Genomic DNA, 14,012 nt, shown 5'->3' on the forward strand with positions numbered 1-14,012 from the left:
AAAAAAAAAAAAAAAAAAAAAAAAAAAAAAAAAAAAAAAGAAAGAGCCAGAAAACCAACCCTGGTAATATGGCAAAACAAGGCTCTTCAATAGCCCCCCCAAAATCATACTAGCTGACCAGCAATGGATCCAAACCAAGAAGAAATCCCTGATTTACCTGAAAAAGAATTTAGGAGGTTAGTTATTAAGTTAATCAGGGAGGGACCAGAGAAAAGCAAAGCTCAATGCAAGGAAATCCAAAATATGATGCAAGCAGTGAAGGGAGAAATATTCAATGAAATAGATAGCTTAAAGAAAAAACAATAAAAATTCAGGAAACCTTGTACACACATTTAGAAATGCAAAATGCTCTGGAAAGTCTCAGCAATAGAATTGAACAGTAGAAGAAAAAGAAATCAGAGCTTGAAGACAAGCTCTTTGAATTAACCCAATCCAACAAAGACAAAAAGAAAAAAAAGAAAATATGAACAAAGCCTGCAAGAAGTCTTGGATTATGTTAAACGACCAAACCTAAGAATAATCGATGTTTCTGAGGAAGAAGAGAATTCTAAAATTTTGGGGAAATAATCCAAGAAAGCTTCCCCGGCTTCACTAGAGACCTAGACATCCAAACTGTCTATCTTGAACTGATTTTTGTATATGGAATTTTAAGGGACCTTGAATAGCGAAAACAATCTGGAATAGAACAATGTTGGAAGACTCATGCTTCCTGATTTCAAAACATATTACAAAGTTACAGTAGTCAAAACAGTATGATATGGGCAAAAAGACAGACATATAGACCAACAGAATAGAGAGCCCAGTAATCAGCTTTTGCATACATGGTCAAATGATTTTTGACATGGGTGCCAAGACCATTCAATAGGAAAAGAAAGCCTTTTCAACAAATAGTGCTAGGAAAATGGGATATTTCACACATAAACAAATGAAGCTGAACCCTTACCTAACAGCATAAACAAAAATTAACTCAAAATGGGTCAAAGACCTAAATGTAAGACCTAAATCTTTAAATCCCTTAAAGGGCAAAAGGTACATAACATTGGGTTTGACAGTGATTTCTTGGATATAACACTGAAGGCACATGCTCAACATCACTCACATTAGGAAAATGCAAATCAGAACCACAAAGAGATACCATCTTACACACATTAGGTTGGCCACTATTAAAAAAAACAAAGAGAAACTAATACTTGTGGACAAGGATCTGGCTAAATCGGAATCCTCGTGCATTGCTGGTGGAGATAAAAATAATGGCTGGGTGCGGTGGCTTGCGCAAGTAATTCCAGCAATTTGGGAGGCCGAGGTGGGCAGATTGCTTAAACTCAGGATGTCAAGACTAGTTTGAGCAACATGGAGAAACCCCATCTCTACAAAAAATACAAAAATTAGCTGGGTGTGGTGGCGCATGTCTGTGGTCCCAGCTACTTGGGAGGCTGAGGTGGGAGGATCACTTAAGCCCAGGAGCGAAAAGTTGCAGTGAGCCGAGACTGCACCACTGCACTCCAGCCTGGAAGCGAGTTTCTGTCAAAAATAGTATGGCAGTTCCTCAAAAAAAATTAAAAATAGAATTACCATATGATACAGTGATTCCACTGCTGGGCATATGCCAAAGAATTGAAAGCAAGGTCTGGAAGATATATTTGTACGTCTATGTTCATAGCAGCATTATTCACAATAGGTAAAATACGGAGTCAACTGAAGTGTCTGTTGACAGATGAATAGGTAAGCAAAGTGTGGTCTATCCATACAATGCAATATTATTCAGCCTTAAAAAGAGGAAAATTCTGCCACATGCTACAACATGGATGAACCTTAGAAGACATTATTCTAAGTGACATAAGCCAGACACAAAGGACAAATACTGGATGATTTCACTTACGTGAGGCACCTAGAGTAGGCAAATACATAGAGGCAGAAATGGAATAGTGATTACTAGGGGCTTGGGGCAGAGGAGAAGGGAGAAAGATTGCTTAATAGGTACAGTTTTAGTTTGAGATGATGAAAAATTCTGGAGGTGGACATTAGTAATATTTGCACAACAATATAAATGTGCTTAGTGTTACTGAATCGTACACTTACAAATGGTTAAAATGGTAATTCTTTTCTTTCTTAAAATGGTAAATTTTATGTTATGTATATTTTACTACAACAGCAAAAGATCATTTGCATTTTACAAGTTAAACCGATCCTTACGGAATTTAAAATTTCCTAAGCAATAGCCAAACAAAGGGACATATCTCTAGAACAGGGTTTCTCAAGCTCAGCACTATTGCTATTTTGGACCAGACAATTCTTTGTTGTGGGCACTGTCCTGTGCCTTACAGGGTATGCAGTAGCATCCCTGCTCTCTTCCCACTCAAAGTAGTAGCAATCCCCTCCCCTGCTGTGACAACCAAAAATGTCTCTGGACATTGCCAAATGCTGCCAGGGCACAAAATCACCACCAGTTGAGAACCACTAATAAGAGTTTTGGAAATCCCCACTCAGTCCCGAATACTGAGAGTTGTCTCAGCATCAGCATCTTACAAGTCTAACATCATAAACCCATTTCTTGAGATATCAGTAGTTAGAAGTATCTGGTACATTCCTTTCCACCAACACTTCTGAGACAGTCCTTCTTTGTTGTAGATCTAAGTTCTAGAATTTGTAGCTTAGAGCAGAGCCAGCCCATATCACAGAGAATCATTTCCCTTTCCTTTTTCGAAATGTTTTCTTAATTCATTTGAACTCATAGACAGACAGACAAATGAACAGGGTTAGTTACCCAATTCTTTGTTGTATCTCACGTGGCAGAGAATAGATTCACATCGTCCTGCTCTATCACAGAATGGCTGGATCATAAAACCACATTCCTAACCATTGCTGCCACCACTGGGGAATAAATTATTGGCCATGTGCAAATCAGAACTGGAAACAAACTTGTCTAAGGACCAGGGACAGAAACAAAAGTAACGGGATGGGGTGGCCGCGGGGATGGGGAGCGGTGAGACGCACAGAGGCAGAGAGTCAAGGAAGATAAATTCTATTGGCATTTGAGATTCACTTCAGGAGCCAAGAAAAGGTGCTTCTGAGCTTGCCCGGCCAAGAAGTGCCCTTTTTTTGGTCACTTAAGCTTAACTGGTTCCAGAAGTTGAGTCCACTTGGACATCTCAATGAGATACCCAAAACTGTCAAAATATGCGCAATGAACTGAATTGCATATGTTGAAGCGCTCATCCAGAATTCTTAGGTTGAAACCCTGACCTCCAATGTGACCATATTTGGAGATGGGGCCTGTCAGGAGGTGTTAAAGGTTGAATGAGACTCAAGCCCTGATCTGATAGGGCTGACGCCCTCATAAGAAGAGGAAGAGATCCCAGAACTCTCTCTCAGCCATGTGAGGACACAGGAAGTTAGGGGCCGTCTATAAACCAGGAAGAAAACCCTTCGCCAGAAACCAACCAGGCTGGCACTTTGCTCTTGGACTTCACAGCCAGAACTGTGAGAAATAAATTTCTGTTGTTTAAGCCGCCCAGTCTATGGGACTTATTTTGTGGCAGGAGCCACCATGCCCGGCCTGATTTAATCTATCAGTGACAGCATCAGCATGGCAACAAGCCCAGTTCTGTATTAGACTTTTTAAATGAGTGACTTATACCAGCTACATTCATTTCCTCACTACTCACACATTCCTTAGCTTCCCAGATTTTGCTTTTATCCTCTTACTTTATTAAGACCTCATTTATTTTTTATTTTCATTTATTTTATTTGGATACAAGGTCTCATTCTGACACCCAGGCTGGAGTGCAGTGGCATGACCTTGGCTCACTGCAACCTCTGCCTCCCAGGTTCAAGCCAGTCTTGTGCCTCAGCCTCCTGAGAAGCTGAGACTACAGGGATGTGCTGCCACATCCCACTAATTTTTGTATTTTTTGGTAGAGATGGAGTTTCACCATGTTGGCCAGGCTGGTCTTGAGCTCCTGACATCAGGTGGCCCACCTCCCTTGGCCTCCCAAAGTGCTGGGATTACAGGCATGCACCACTGCGCCCAGCCAAAATCTCATTTTTTAAACAGATGGGTTTTGCTCTGTCACTCAGGTTAGAGTGCGGTGGTGTGATCAAAGCTCACTGCAGCCTCGACATCCTGGGGTCAAGCAATTCTCCCACCTCAGCCTCCTGAGTAGCTGGGACTACAGGCATGCTCTACCACGCCTGGGTAATGTTTGTTTGTTTGTTTGTTTTTTAAGAGATAGGGTCTTGTTATGTTGCCCAGGCTGGTCTTGAACTCCTGGCCTCAAGTGGTCCTCCCAGTTTGGCCTCCCAAAATACTGGGATTACAGGCCTGAGCCACCATGCCTGGCAAAACCTCATTTTTGAAACTATTCCATTGCCGAGTCCAAGTTTCCTTCATTCCTCACTGTCCTAAATTACCTAGTACTAGTGGCAACTGTTCACCTGCACTTTGAAGACCCTAAGCCAGTCTTCTGCTTGTGTCTCTGGATACATCTGTTCTTTGTCATTCTTCCTCCTATGTGGCTCCATCCCCAAAGCATTGGAGTCATCCTGCTTAACAATAAAAAGAGCTACCACTCATTGATTGCTTATTCAGTGCAGACACAGTCCTCACTGTTTCATAAACTGCAAATTTATCCAGTCCTCACAGGAACTGTTACAATCTCTGTTCCATGACTAGGGACACTGAAGCATAGAGAAGTTACTTGACCAAAGTCACGTAGTTAGTGACAAAGACCACAATTCAAACTCAGGCAGTCTGCCTCTGCCTTGAGGCAGGCTGCACAGTCTCCACCTTCTCTATTTTCTGCCTCAGAGCACCCGGCCAATTATTCCTTGTCCAGCTTCACATGACTCTAACTCCAGTCAGTCATCCCTGAGCTCCAGTTCCACCACTGCTACTTACGAGCTGTGTAATCTTAGTCGAGTTCTTTATTAGGTCTGTTCCTCAGTTTCATCGTCTGTATTGTTTGTCTGTGGAATAGAGGACCAAGGTTCTTTTCCTGAGACCCATAAGCCAGCATGGGGGAGGGTTGCAGGCAGACAGATGTTTTGTGTGTACATTTACTTTTTCTGGGGAAATCCATAAGTTTGATCATATTCTCAAGGGAGTATATGACCCCCAAAAGTTGGTAACCACTGAGCTTTAAATGAGTCTAAAAGGGTCCAGTGTGATGGCTCATGCCTATAATCCGAGGACTTTGAGAGACTGAGGCAGGCTGATCACCTGAGGTCTGGAGTTAGAGACCAGTCTGGCCAACATGGCAAAACCCCATCTCTACTAAAAATACAAAAATTAGCCCAGCGTGGTGGCACACACCTGTAATCCCAGCTACTTGGGAGGCTGAGGCAGGAGAATCACTTGAACCCGGGTGTCAGAGGTTGCAGTGAGCCAAGATTGCACCATTGCATTCCAGCCTGGGTGACAGAGCAAGACGCTGTCTCAAAAATAAATAAATAAATAAATAAAGCCTGAAGGTTGAGGCCTGCGTCTTTTACATTTCTTGCCCTCAGCATAGCTGGGCAGGCATACAGCAAGCTGTCACTAATGTGCATGGAATTGAATCCCCACTGGAACATAGCAGCTGCGTCAAGGCCATGGACAGTGGGGTTCCTGACGTTGTCACCTGTCTTCATGTCACACAAAAATGCCCACTGTGAAAAGTTTCCTGAAATCACTTCTTCGGTCCAATTACAACATTTCACAGCTGAGTATTTCACACACCGCTTTGGGAAAGGGTGCTGATGACATCCCTCAAACTACACAACTGTGACCTTCAGTGCTGGCTGACACCTCACAGAAGTGCGTGGGGGCAACTGTGGATGTGGCAGGCCTGCATTCGCGTTCTTTGCTCTACCTTCACTTGAGGGCTTAATAGTAGCAACCACAAAAAGAATGGAAACAAAAACGCTTATTTTAATCCGTATCCATTCTTAGGGTTCCTTTATATTCTTCCTCAATTTACAATGAATCTAAACACATTTAGATATTAATTCCAATAAAATTTTGTTTTGTTTTGTTTTGTTTTTTTGGAGATGACGTCTCGCTCTGTCGCCCAGGCTGGAGTGCAATGGTGCCATCTTGGCTTACTGCAATCTCACCTCCCCGGTTCAAGCGATTCTTCTGCCTCAGCCTCCGGGGTAGCTGGGACTAGAGACTCACGTCACCGTGCCTGGCTAATTTTTGTATTTTTAGTAGAGACAGGGTGTCACCATATCATCCAGGCTGGTCTCAAACTCCTGACCTCGTGATCCATCTGCCTCAGCCTCCCAAAGTGCTGGGATTACAGGTGTGAGCCCACGCTTGGCCTCCAGTTAAGAAATTTAATATATCTTGTCTTCTGTGAACTAGCCCATTTTGCATTGATATAAAGGAATCCCAGAAATTGTGTAACTTCTTCTTACTATTATTTTGAAACAGGTTTTTGTGGCTCATGGTTCTGCAAGCTGTACATGAAGCACAGTGTTGGCGTCTGCTTCTGGGGAGCCTCAGGAAGCTCACAGCCATAGAAGAAAGGGAAAAGGCAACAGGCATGCCACATGGCAAGAGAGGGAGCAAGAGAGTTGCCAAGCTCTTTAAAACAGCCAGCTTCCACATGAGTTAATAGAGTGACAAATCACTCATCACTGCTGGGAGGGCACCAAGTCATGCATATGCATGAGGGATCCACCCCCATGACCCAAGCACCTCCCACCAGGCCTCACCTCCAATAGTGGGGATCAATTTTAACATGAGATTTGGAGTGGACAAGTACCCGAACTGTATCACCTTCCTATGTGCCATCTGTATAGTTTTATATGACATCCTCCTACCAGCCTCATTGAATTTTTTTAAATGCCTAGTTTTTACATTCATTCTGGAGAATTGATAGCAATTTTCAAACATTTGAAAAAGGATTTAAGTAAGCTTCCCAAAGTGCACATAATACAAACGAATAAAATCAGCAAGAGAGGAAACTAAAGCAAGAATGAGGTAAATGTAGAAAATAGAACAAAATTGCGATGGGGAGTGCACAAAAGCGGGCCATAAGTTTCGCTGTCTACATTCTAGCAGCCAAAGCGAACAAGCAGATGAACAAAAAATAAACAAAAAACAAAAAACCTTAAAACCAAATTCAGACAAACAGGCAAACAAACACAATCCAAACCCTGCAGTGTCCAAAGGTAAAAAACAAGTGCATTTGTCAATAGAGGACCATGAAGAATTTCCCCTGTGGGTTTCACCAAAGGGATAATGGGCAGGCCGAGTCACACAATTTGTCTTGCACAGAGGTAGAAGGGGATTTAGTCTGGTTGTTTCTTGTAGAGCATGCCAGTGAAGTCAATACCTTAACACCAAATACAATTCAGAAAAAGCAATTATTTTTTAAATTTTATTTTATTTTAATTTTTTTGAGACGGAGTCGCATTCTGTCACCCAGGCTGGAGTGCATTGGCGCCATCTCGGCTCACTGCAACCTCTGGCTCCCAGGTTTAAGTGATTCTCCTGCCTCAGCCTCCTGAGTAGCTGGGATTACAGGTGTGTACCATCAAACCTGACTAATCTTTTTTTTTTTGTATTATTATTATTTTTTTTAGTAAAGATGGGGTTTTACCATGTTGGTGAGGCTGATCTTGAACCCCAAACCTGACCTCAGATGAGTCACCTGAGTTGGCCTCCCAAAGTTCTGCGATTACAGGTGTGAACCACCAAGCCCGGCCCAGAAAAAGCAATTCCATGAGGGGTCAGAGAAATATTCTTAAAGTACCTTGCTTTCTAATGATCTGGCTAGAATGCAAGAGAAAATTTAGAATCAGGAATCCTTAAAGCAAAGAGGCAAGTATACGCATTAGGCAACCTACCATAAAAAGTATTTTCTTGTTCCCCAGCTTAAGAGTTGAAGGCTATAATCTCTAGTAGGAGAAAAAAAAAAGTTGAAGTGCAGCTATTCTATGCTGCTTAACTAAGTGGACGGTGGAATGTCCACCCGCCCAGGAAAAGTCCGAAACTTCATGAAAAGATTGGCATCCTGATCTGCATGTGGTAGACAGATAGACTCCATGTAGACAGGACCAAGAATTTTCTCAGAAATGCAAACCAACAGGCAACTCTGGGCTCAGCATTCTGTGCCCGTAGAGCAAAACAGCCAGAATTGTCGTCTGGGCACTCTTTCAAAGCAGGCGTTTCCAATGAGACTGCACATAGAATTATTTGTTCTGAAAATCGCCATGGCAATCACACTGTTCTTCTGGATTTGATGGCTTATTATCTGGTAGTCAAGGTAATTGGGGGAGAATTTTGCTTTTTTGTTAGATAGGTTCAAGAATGGGAACATCAGAGAAGGGAGATTGTTCTGGAAGGAGACAGAGGCACTGTGCTGTGAGACTTACAAGTCAGGGAAAGGTGGGGGAGAGAAAGAGGGGGCAAAGGATGGATGGATAGAGAGGGGTGGGAGGAGGGAGAGAGAGAGAGAGGGGAGAGAAGGGAAGAAGAGAAAGAGGAAGGAAGGGAGAGAGGAAGGGAGGGAGAGGGAACGATAAATGAGGGGAAGGAGGGAGAGAGAAAGAAAAGGAGGGGAGAGGGAGGGAAAGAGAGAAGGAGGGAGGGAGAGGAAAAGGAAAGGAAAGAGGGAGGGATGCAGAGAGAAAAGGGAAGAGAGGGAAAAGGCGATGGAGGGAGGGTGGGACATGGGGGGAGGGAAGGGTGAATGAAGAGAGGATGAGAAGGGGAGAGAGGGCAGTGGAGAGGGAGAGGAAGAGACTCCACTGGTTGCTCAGAGAAGTCACTTGTAGGCAAAAGGCAGCATGGTGAAAAAGGGCAGAGAAGAGACACAGGGGTCTCAGTAGCTTCCCAGGAGCTCAACTTGTAGTTGGGGTCCGTGGCTGGTGGGTGCTGGCCCAGAGCTTCCCTTTGCCTCTTCTCAGTGAGCGAGAGTCTCCAGGTAGTTTTCTTGTGGGATTCCAGAAGGCCATGATACACGTGGGAGTCTCGGTGGCCGTGACTTCTGCGTGGAGGTGGCGTATGTGGATGGCGCCTTTGCCCTGCAATCCTCTTCCTATTAACGGGGTCCAGGCCACCTGGTTGGGAGCATTTCCCCAGGCTTCTTGAAAGGAACTCAGCCTAAATAGTTTCCTGTTTTCAACACATATCCTTAATTTTTCCTGTGGCTAATATGGCCTTGAGAAATCAGATGGTGATTACCAGCAGTAATCCAGTAGAACAAATGCTTAGGCTAAATCTTGTCCATATAACAGTATCTACATGTATACATTTTTCTACATGGTAGTTCTTGGCTGTTTTCATGTAGACAAAAAGGGAAATAGGAGAGTTAAACAGTACTAGTTGTAGGTTTTTGTTTTTTTTTAAGTTATTTTTTTCTTTGCTTCCATTTAGCAGTCTAGATCCGCCTGGGAGCTGGGAGCTCTGACAGCTCCCTCCTAAACCAGAGTTGTGGCTCCCATTGGCCATGGACTGGAGGCCCTGTGAGTGCGGATGCTCGGTTAGGCCGGCCCTGCCTGCAGACCCTTTGTTTGGATCTGGCCTTTCCTCTCTGCAGGGCAATGAAGGGGCTTGATGTTTATGACTGTGTCCCACTTGGGACACTGGCTGGTCAGCCCCCACCAAGGTGATAAGGGAGGGGATAGACAAGTGAGCCATGGTCTGATAGATGAGACTCGCCATTGCAAGTGGATTGCATGTCAGGCACCCCGTCTCAGAGATGGGTCCGACATTCTGATTCTGCAACTGGGAGAATGAAAATGCCATCAATAGAAATTGGGAATATAGGAAAAGGGACTGTTGGAGGGTGGGGAGGGGAGACAAGGAAAAGGTAGACATGAACGCTTGGTGGAGGTGTTGGCAAGCTGTGCACAAGAGACAATGGTTAATAAGTTGAAAGGGTGGTCTTGACCTCCAGAGAGGCCAGACATTGAGATATTCATAACAGCTGTCATGTGGTCACCTGTGCAGGGATGATATGTTAAGAGAGACGAGGAAAGGAAGGGGACTCCTTAGTTTAAAAAAGAGGAGAGGCTGGGCATGGTGGCTCACACCTGTAATTCCAGCACTTTGGGAGGCCAAGGTGGTGGATCACTTGAAGTCAGGAGTTCGAGACCACCCTGGCCAACAAAGTGAAACCCCACCTCTACTAAAAATACAAAAATTAGCTAGGCATCGTGGTGCATGCCTGTAATCCCAGCTGAGGGAGGCTGAGGCAAGAGAATCACTTGAACCAGGAGGCAGAGTTTGCAGTGAGTGGAGATTGCACCACTGCACTCCAGCCTGGGAGAGTGAGACTCCATCACAAAAAAAAAAAAAAAGAAAGAGGAGAAGGCATAGGAAACTACTAAGGAAACTGAGACGCCAAGTCAAGAGGAAGGAGGCAGGCCAGTCCAATGTATTAAACAAAATGCTTAAATGCACATTACAGAAACCAGCTCCGGCTGGGCACAGTGGGAGGAGGTGTCTGCAATCCTGGCATGTTGGGAGGCGGGATTGCTTGAGCCCAGGAGTTCGAGACCAGCCTTCAACATGCCAAAATCCTGTCTCTACAAAAAATACAAAAAAAATTGGTTAGGCATGGTGACGTTTGCTTGTAGTCCCAGTCAGTCAGAAGGCTGAGGTGGGAGAATCAAGTTTCCCCAGAGAAGCTGATTGCACCACTGCACTCCAGTCGGTGACAGAATGAGACCCTATCTAGAAAAAAAAAAAAAAAATAGAAAAAGAAAAAAAATCAACTCTTGTTAATTTTAGGAGAAAATACATATCTAAAGATTCTCTGGAAAGGCTGAAACAGCAGGTTTGGTGCTCTGGAAGGAAGAACAACAGAGGTTGCTGCCCTGCTGGGTACCGGATGCTGCAGTATCCCACCCCTGACACCATTAGCTCAACATGCTGACATTTTTCTCAGCACTGTGGCCACTGCTGCTCCAAGAATTTGGTCTTTAGATTGGCATTTCAGTCAAAGAGAGATCCTCCTGGCCCTTGTTTCTATGCATCATAGCTCCTGAATCGAAGTCTGGGGATAGGGTACCTGGAGAGCACAGGGAGGTCTCATGACTGCTCCCTATTTGCAAGGGAGGCTGGGGAAAATATCTGGCTTTTTTAGCTTCTACACTGGGAGGGGAATTCATAAAAAGTATTCAGTGGATAGGGGATGTCTCCTGAGTGTGTTTGTATTTGGAAGGAGCGGTGGGGAGCAGGGGAGAGAAAGAGAGTGGCACTATCCAGAGACAAATGGGAAGAAGAGGGCAGTGGAGGGAGCGCTGTGTGGGAGGAGCCAGAAGGGGTGGGTACAGAGCATGCCAGATGGAAAGATCAGCTTCTTCTCAGAAGCGAGGGAGAGGGAAGTTGAGGAAGCACTTGGAGGACAGCCTCCCCTGGCTCAGATGGAAGAGTTTATTGAGACAGGATGGGCTGGCAAGCTGAGCAGAGGCTTAGGGTGGAAGGGCTCTGGGAAGTTCCACCACACCCCCTGGAGGTGGACAGCCTTCATGTCCCTGTGAGGCTGCCTGTTCTGCTCCTGGCCAGACTTGGTCACCAGCAGGTTTTTCTCATGTGGAATCTGAATGCCTGTGTGGCAAATATCTATTCTTTTTCTGTTATCTTTCAGGAGTCCAGCTCCAGATTTTCCTTTCCTTTCCTTTTTTTTTTTTTTTGAGATGGAGTCTTGATTTCTCGCCCAGGCTGGAGCATAGTGGCATGATCTTGGCTCACTGCAACCTCCCCCTCCCAGGTTCAAGCGGTTCTTCTGCCTCAGCCTCCTGAGTAGCTGGGACTACAGGCACCTCCCACCATGCCCAGATAATTTTGGTATTTTTAGTAGAGACGGGGTTTTGCCATGTTGGCCAGGCTGGTCTCGAACTCCTGACCTTAAGTGATCCATCTGCATCAGCCTCCCAAAGTGCTGGGATTACAGGTGTGAGCCAATGCCCCCAGCCAGATCTCCCTTTCTGTTGGCTCCCCAATCTCCATCAGTGGGAGATGCCCCTCCTCATCCAGCACTGCATCCCAGCGAGGACTTCATCTGCTGAAATTGAGGGGACTATGCCTGGATCCTGTAGCCTGGTTTCTGGAGTCCCCTCTGTGTCTCCTCATTTTCTATTTTTCCTGTGAGCCTCTTAGGTCAGGGGTCCTAGTACCGTCCGTGGCCTGTTAGGTTCTGGGCCTCATTGCAGGAGGTGAGTGGCAGGCGAGCATTACTTCTCCTGTCAGATCAGCAGCAGCAGTGGATTCTCATAGGAGCACGAGCCCTGTTGTTGGCTGTGCATGTGAAGGATCTAAGTTGTGCACTCCTTATGAGAATCTCCCTAACACTTGATGATCTGAGGTGGAACAGTTTCATCCTGAAACCAACCCCCACACTGCCCCCCATCCATGGAAAAATTGTCTTCCACAAAACTGGACTTTGGTGCCAAAAAGGTTGGGGACGGCTGCCTTAGGCCATTCCTAAAAGTTCCCTCTTGCTTAAGAAACCAGTCCCAAGCCAGTAACGTTTGTCACAGTTCTTTTATCTCTGCTCATTAGTCCTCATCTCATCTGCAGAATGAATTGACACCCTCGTCCACTGTGGCTGTCCGTCAGTGCTGTATGAACCGGGGATTCTCTGGAGGGAGGTTTACCTCCTCTGATCTAGAAGTACAATTTTATAGGTTCTGCTTGTGACTATATTAGATTTTTAACAGCTAGTTACACACAATTACATCCCAGAGAGGAGTCCTTCCCACCCCATGAGTGCTGCCCAGTTTGGTCTTACTCCTCATGTTCTTGTTATTTTAACACAAAGGCAAATGTATAAATGGACACATGTTGCTTCATTTGCTCACTGCTCTTCCCTGTCCCTCTGTGGTTCTCGTGAGGCTGTCAATCCCAGACTACCACTATGTCCCTAGCTACAGGGATGAGGATGTGACCTTGGCCAATCAGATCATCTCATGTCCCTGGCAACAGCTGAGACATAACTGAAGAATCTTTGTCTATCACTGGAATACCAATTCTTTCTCCAGCTATATGGAGGAAGTCCTTTTCCAGTGGGAAAAGAGGCCAACCATCAGCAGGAAAGCAGAGCTCAAAGAGAAGGAAAAGAGAGTCTTGGTGACATTGTTTGAACCCCTAGCTCTACCTCTGCCTGAGCCCACAAATATCCTTTCTGTTTAAGCTAGTTTGAATTTTTTTGGTCACTTTCAAGTGGATAAATCCTGACATAATAACATGCTTAAATGTTAGAATGAAGTAATACTTTCAATTATGAAAAATAGAGACAAGTAAAAAGAAAATCCCCAAATCATTCCTAATCTTATTTTTAGTTATACAAAAAATGGTATAATACCATATATTATTATTATTATTATTATTATTTTTTGAGACAGTCTTGCTCTGTTGCCCAAGCTGGAGTGCAGTGGTATGATCTTGGCTCACTGCAACCTCCGCCTCCCAGGTTCAAGTGATTCTCCTGTCAGCCCCTAGAGTACCTGGGACTGCAGGCGTATGCCACCATGTCTGGCTAATTTTTGTATTTTTAGTAGAGATGGGGTTTCATCATGTTGGCCAGTCTGGTCTTGAACTCCTGACTTCAGGTGATCCGCCCACCTCGGCCTCCCAAAGTGCCCTTATATTTGTGTGTGTGTGTGTGTGTGTGTGTTGTGTTGGAGATTGTAAAATATGCCCACAAATTCCTTCATCCAGTATGCAATCCCTTTTGCAATGTGAATTTGCTGTTTCCCTTATGCAGAAGGGAGGTTTATTTCTCTTCCTTGACTCTTAGCCTTGTGATTTATTTGAACGGGAGAATGCAGCAGGAGATGTATATAACCTTGAGTTGCCAGTCCAGCCTTCTAGATGTGACCAAGACAGTCCAGCCAACAGCCCACCCCACTGCCAGGTATTTGAGGGAGGTGTACTAGTTCGTTTACAGGAATACCAGAGGCTGGGCAATTTATAAAGAAAACAGGTTTATTTAGCTCCTGGTTCTACAGGCTGTACAGGAAGCATGGTGCCAGCATCTGTTTCTGGTGAGGCCTCAGGGAGCTTCCAATCATGGTGG

This window comes from Sapajus apella, unplaced genomic scaffold, assembly GCF_009761245.1.
Source record: "Sapajus apella isolate SASKATOON/1434 unplaced genomic scaffold, GSC_monkey_1.0 scaffold49, whole genome shotgun sequence".
In the NCBI taxonomy this organism is placed as follows: Eukaryota; Metazoa; Chordata; class Mammalia; order Primates; family Cebidae; genus Sapajus; species Sapajus apella.